Below are 6,471 nucleotides of genomic sequence, written 5' to 3'. Positions count from 1 at the left end.
ACTGGGCTAGATGGACTCCAGGTCTGATCCAGTCTGGGAGTGCCTATCTTCTTACATGCAGTGTAAATCCAAGATTAAGTTTTTGCTGATCTTCCCTGAGCTCCTGGGACTCTCTAGAAATACAATCAGAGCAGAAAGATGTTTTGTTAAATATCATCTAGTCTCCTGTTGCTTTTCCTTTCAGGAGGAAAGGTTCAAAACTATCGGACCTCCCAGTACATAATGTCAGCTGTCAATGACACAACTTCAACTCTGCAGTGTTCCTTCTCACCGCGACACCTGGGCAGGAAGACGTCCATCTCTGGATCTCTATCCTCTTCTGCTTAGTGTATGTTATTTCTGTAGTAGGAAATGCAGTCATTCTGTTCATTATAAGATCAGATACAGGCCTCCATGAGCCCTTGTACATTTTCCTTTCCATGTTGGCAGTCACAGACCTTGGTTTATCAATAGCCACCATGCCAACAACATTGGGCACATTCTTGTTTAATGCTAGGGAGATCAGCCTCGATGCCTGTTTTGCCCAGCTGTTCTTCATCCACTCGCTTTCATACAGCGAATCCTCTGTGCTCTTTTTGATGGCCTTTGACCGCTTCATCGCCATCTCTCACCCACTGAGATATGCTTCCATCTTAATCCTGCCAAGAACAGCCAAGATGGGACTGGTGTGCTAAGAAGGGTTGCTGTAGTGTTCCCACTGCCCTTTCTCCTGAAACGTTCCCAATATTGTCAAGCCAATGTCCTCTCCCGTTCCTACTGCTTGAACCAAGAGATCATTAAGATGGCTTGTTCGGATATTAGAGTCAGCAGCATCTATGGCTTTTTTGTCACAGTCTCCACAGTGATATTGGACTCGCTGCTCATCCTCTTATCTTATGTAATGATTCAGAAAACAGTGCTGAGCATTGCCTCCCATGCGGAGTGCGTCAGGGCACTGAGCACCTGTGTCTCTCACTTCTGTGCTGTCCACCTCTTCTTCATATCAGGGACTGGTTTGTCTGTAGTACAGAGATTCGGGAATAGCTCTTCTCCCTTGCTTCAGATTCTCATGGGCTACGTCTACCTACTGGTCCCGCCCATGATGAACCCAACTGTGTACAAATTGAAAAGCATGCACCTTCATGCAAGGATAATCAGAGTACTCAAAAAGTGAAGGGTCAGTTCATCAGCTGGCTCCGCCGCTGGTCACCTGAGACATGAAAAACATGGGCCATGGCCAGGGCACCTATTCCATCCTTACACCCAAGAAGACATGAACTACTAATCTAAACTCTGTAGAGAGAAGTTCAGAAAGGGTCTAAGGCCTGGAGCAATGGGACAGGGCCTGGTGAGGGAGGATGGTGCACTGGGAGAAAGAGACCAAGGCAGCAGCAGAATTTACAAAGGGACTGTGTCAGTGGAGAGCCAGGGGACTGGTTGCATGTTGGCCCATAAACATCTGGATCGGTGGCTGCTCTGACCTCAGAATTCCTGCCGATACACTCAGTAAAGAGAAGGGATGTGGGTGTTGTTTCGCATTACACCTGACTGTCAATGTCCCAGTGTCTTTGTTAAATATCTAGGAGCCATTAAAAAAGCTGCAGAGCTATTCTGTAGTCACAGTCCTGGCACTTCCCGAGCCCTCTGGGTGCAGCTTGACCCATGAGCACTGCACGAGCTGTGGACGGGGCTATTGAAAGGGAATGGTCACCCATCCTTCCCCGACCTCCTCAGCCAGCTGCTTGTGATTGAGTCACGTCAGACACATGATGAATGGAGGAGACACAGGCAACTTACCCCCATCCCCCAGCTCTGCTGATGGCTCTGAACACCACACATGTGCTGTGCACCCTCCGCACTGAGGCAGAGCAGAGCTGCATGTGCGAGTGAGGTTCTGACACATGGAGCCTCCGGCCCAGATTCTCTTCTCCCACCATCCATTTGTGCTGCAATGAAAATGGTTGGAAATGGTCCTCAACTCCCCCGCAGAGGCACATCTCGCTCCAGTCCCAGCCCAGCCCGTTCAGTGTCGAGTGACCATCTTTTCAAAAGGCAAAAGTGGGACACATGCAGGAGCACCATCCCCGCTGCCTCTCTACATCCCGCTTAACGCCCCACCCCCTACTCTGCCTCTTCCCACCAGGACCCCTCCCCCTGCCTCATCTGTACACTCAACACCCAACTCCCTGGTCCTCCTTACTGGTGAAGGCTTCACACCCTATTCAGACCAGAAGTCAGAGCTGGGGCATGGTGAGAGTTGCCCAGGGATCCAGAGCCACTCTGAGGAGCCCCAAACCCTCCGCCTGTCCTGGAAAATTCACTGGGAGACCCAAGGGGACCCCTCAGCCTCTGTCCCCACCCCCCAGAACTTAAAATCCAGGAAATGTGGAGTGTCCAGGGCTCCTCAGAGTTTCCTGAGCTCTCTGAGCATCTCTTATCACAATCTAGCTCTGACGTGGCTGGGGGCCGGAGCATCAGGGAAAGGGGAGCAACAAGGGGCAAGACCTTCTGGGAAGAGATGGGGTAGTGGGTGTGGCAAGCCTGAACCAACTCCGACTCCAGCAATCAGTGTGTCTGTGTATGTGTGTGGCAGGGGGAAAGGGGACCTGAGTAAAGGAGGAGGATGGGGCTCTAGGGTAGGAGAATCTGTGTTTTGGAGGATACTGAATTAATGTGACTTCACAAAGGGGGGTCTTAAATATTCCAGGCTGAGAGTAAGTCATTGCAAGGCCCGTAGAGGGAAGGGCAGGGTTCCTGCAGGGCTATCTCAGTCCCCAAGGGGGCACTCTGGGGAGACACTCATCTAGAGTGGGCTGTGCTCTTGGAAGCTGTTACCATTGGGTAGAAGTCAACCCAACCCCCAGGCTGCTCTAAACTCTGCTGATGCAGCGGGGAGTGTGACAGGTTCGCTCACAGAGATCCCCTTGGGACTGTCACATGATGTGTTGAAATTATCTGAGAGTCCATTTTCCCTGCCAGCTTGGCACGGCCAGAACCCTGCCTTGTTGAGGCAGACACACTAGCCTGCTGCAAACAGACCCAAAGGCTGGGTCACACCCTCAAAGCTGCAGGCTTGGAGTGAAAACACCTTAGCAGGTTGTCTGACTCCAGCACCCAGAAACCCAGCTCCCAATGGGTTCCAAACCCCAAATAAATCCGTTTTACTCTGTATAAAGTTATACAGGGTAAACTCGTAAATTGTCCACCCCCTATAACACTGATGGAGAGACATGCAGAGCTGTTTGCTCCCCCACGTATTAATCACTTACTCTGGGTTCACTAATAAACAAAAGTCATTTTATTAAATAGAAAAAGTAGGATTTAAGTGGTTCCAAGTAACAACAGACAGAAAAAAAGTAAGTTTCCAAACAAAATAAATGACAAACACATGCAAGTCTAAGACATTAAGAAACTGCTGCCCAGAGCATTGTGCTGGCAGATGGGCGAGCTGAGGCTGCGGGGCAGGGGGAACAGCAGGGGAGGGGGCAGGGGCTAGCCTCCCAGGCCAGGAGCTCAGGGGCCAGACAGGAGGGTCCCATAGGCCAGATGTGGCACGAGGGCCGTAGTTTGCCCACCTCTGTTCTAAATGGAAAAGTACCAGATTTAAGATGGATTCCAGTATCAGGTGACATGATCACATGTCCTGTGACACCCCAGCCTCCATTCTTCCTGGGCTGGGCCACACATACATAGGAAGGTTTGCAAGTAAACAGAGCCATTCACAGTTCATTGATCCTGAAGCAACCTTAATGGTTTCCACTTAATATGTTTACATCACTGATACATGTTTATATCTTATTCTCCTAACTTCAGACATAGAAATAATACATGCAAACAGATAGGATGAACAAACTCAGTAGATTATAAGCTTTTTAATGATACCTTAGAAGAAACCTTTTGCACAAAACATATTCCAGTTACATCGTATTCACATTCATAAGCATCTTTTCATAAAGCACATGCAGTGCAACGTCACAGGGAGAACAGGACAGTGAATCAATCACTGGAACTGGCTCCTGCCATCCCCACTCTCTGCAGTGCTGTGGGGAGCTCTGCTGTGGCAGAAGAGAATCCAGCTGGGCCTCTCACCGCTCAGATGGCTGGAAGGCTGGTCCTGTGGGCCAGGCACTGCTCAAACCGAGCTCTCCTGAGTCACAGATTTGCTTTCCATGTGTCACCGTGGCCAAGCCACAGGTGGATAATAGCCCTGGCCTGCCTCACAGAGGTGGCAGGAGCATAAATATATTCCAGGTGCTCAGATAGTCTAAGACCCTAAGATCAGGGCTGTGTCAGGGTTTCACAGAGCAACACTTCTGACATCTGTCGATAAAAGGCTTATTACCACAGCCTCCTGTGACAGCTGCTTCTGGGAAACCCTGTGACTCCAGCACATTGGTGTGTGTGGCAGATGTAGGGGTGTTCGGTGGTGACAGTGAGGGTTAAGTAATGGATTTCTGAGGAGAGTGTAGGGAAAAGGCAGCTTCACAAGCAAGGGGCTGTAGGCTGCTTTGCCGTCCCTCCTTGCCAGTCTCCTCTCTCCCGCATACCTGTAAAGGTGAGCTCAAAACATGGGGAATAACCTACACCTTGTGTTCCAGGCCTACGGCCAAGCAGAACAGTACGGCAGCCAATGGGTGGTAGGCTGTGACCTGCAAGCCAGACAGAGCATTTAAATAGTCTTTGAGCCCCAGGCCCTCAGCCAGAATGGGGCAGGAACCAATGAGTGGGCTCCATCCTGCAATCAGGGCAGAGTGGCTAAGCCTTCCATGAGCCCCAGGCCCAGTAAGGACAGGACAGGAAACCAATGGGTCGGCTCTGGCCAGCAATCAAGGCAGGTGGGCTAAGCAGGCTAGTGGTCCAGGTAAGGGTGAGCACCAATAAAGTCTAGGGGCTAGAGACTGTGGGAATGGGGTGCAGGGTGGATATGGGTCTGCTCAACTCCTGTGTCCCAGCCAAGGGACTGAACATTTATCTTGTAACAGGCCACTTCCCAGATGGTTCCATGGTTTCCCAGGGCTGCTTCCTACTCTCCTACTCATGTGTACCTGTGATAATCATCATCTCAGGGAATGCTAGCCAAGCCATAGGCAGCAACCCCAATAGTTCCTTAGCGTCTCAACTGGCCGGCGGCCCAAGGAATTGTGGCCAGTCCTCAGGAGGCAGCCTCGGAAGCTCCTCGGTGCCTTGGTCTGCTGACAGCCCAGGGAACTGTGCAGGATGACACCACTATTTGCCTTTCTCTTCTGAAAGTTCACCCTTTATTTCTACCCTTTGTTTCCTGTCTTTTAACCAGTTACTGATACATGAGAGGACCTTCCCTCTGCTCCCATGACTGCTTACTTTTCTTACGAGACTTTGGTGAGGGACCTTGTCAAAGACTTTCTGAAAGTCCAACTAGACTATATCCACTGAATCACCTTCACCCAAATGTTTGTTGACCCACTCATAGAATGGTAATCGATTGGTGAGGCATGATTTCTCTTTGAAAAATGCTGTTGATTCTTTCCCAAGGAAGTGTGTTCATCTGTGTGTCCGATAATTCTGTCCTTTACTATAGCTTCAACCAATTTGCCTGGTCCTGAAGTTTGGCCTGTAATACTGGGGTCACCTCTGGAGCCTTGTTTAAAAATTAGCATCATATTAACTATCTACCAGTCATCGGGCACAGAGTATGATTTAAGCCATAGGTTACGTTCCACAGTTAGTAGTTCTGCAAATTGAGTTTTTTGAGGTGCTTCAGAACTCTTGGGTAAATTCCATCTGGTTCTAGTAACTTATTACTGCTTAATTTTTCAATTTGTTCCAAAACATCCTCTACTGACACCTCAATGTGGAACAATTCCTCACATTTGTCACCTAAAAAGATTGGCTCAGGTGTAGGAATCTACCTTACATCCTCTGTAGTAAAGACCGATGTAAAATATATGGAGATATATGTATTACTGGAATTGGAATGCACCCTGAAAGGTCATTGAGTCCAGCCCCCTTCCTTCACTAGCAGGACCAAGTACTGATTGCTGCCCCAGATTCCAAAGTGGCCCCCTCAAGCAATGAACTCACAATGCTTTGTTTAGCAGGCCAATGCTCAAACCACTGAGCTATCTCTCCTACCTCTGTGCTGTTCTGATCTTCTATACACCAGACATTGACTTGTCTGTGATACACAGTTTTGGAAAGCGCTCTTCTCCCTTATTTCAGATTCTTCTGGGCTACATGTCCCTGCTGGTTCCGCCCCTGCTGAATGCAATCATGTACAGTGTGAAAAGCAAACACCTTCGTGCAAGGATAATCAGGGCTTTTGTCAAATGACCTGCAAATCACCTGGCTCCAGCGCTGATGACATGGAAAATGAAGAACACTGGCATCAGTCACCTATTCTATCCTGGAACCTTACCTTCGAGACAACATGAGCTACTGACCTCCACTTTATAGGAGACAGGGTAAGACAGAGTCTAAGGCCTGGAGCAATGGGCAAGGGTCTGGTGAGGGAGG

The 6,471-nt window shown here is 49.3% G+C and overlaps 1 pseudogene; it reads left to right on the top strand.

The window, feature by feature from the left end:
* Positions 1–222: 222 nt before the first annotated feature.
* On the top strand, positions 223–1,153 carry LOC115639895 (annotated as a pseudogene).
* Positions 1,154–6,471: the final 5,318 nt, after the last annotated feature.

This window comes from Gopherus evgoodei, unplaced genomic scaffold, assembly GCF_007399415.2.
Source record: "Gopherus evgoodei ecotype Sinaloan lineage unplaced genomic scaffold, rGopEvg1_v1.p scaffold_145_arrow_ctg1, whole genome shotgun sequence".
In the NCBI taxonomy this organism is placed as follows: domain Eukaryota; kingdom Metazoa; phylum Chordata; order Testudines; family Testudinidae; genus Gopherus; species Gopherus evgoodei.
The sequence above is the reverse complement of the archived record's forward strand: the minus strand, read 5'-3'. Positions and strand labels throughout refer to the sequence as shown.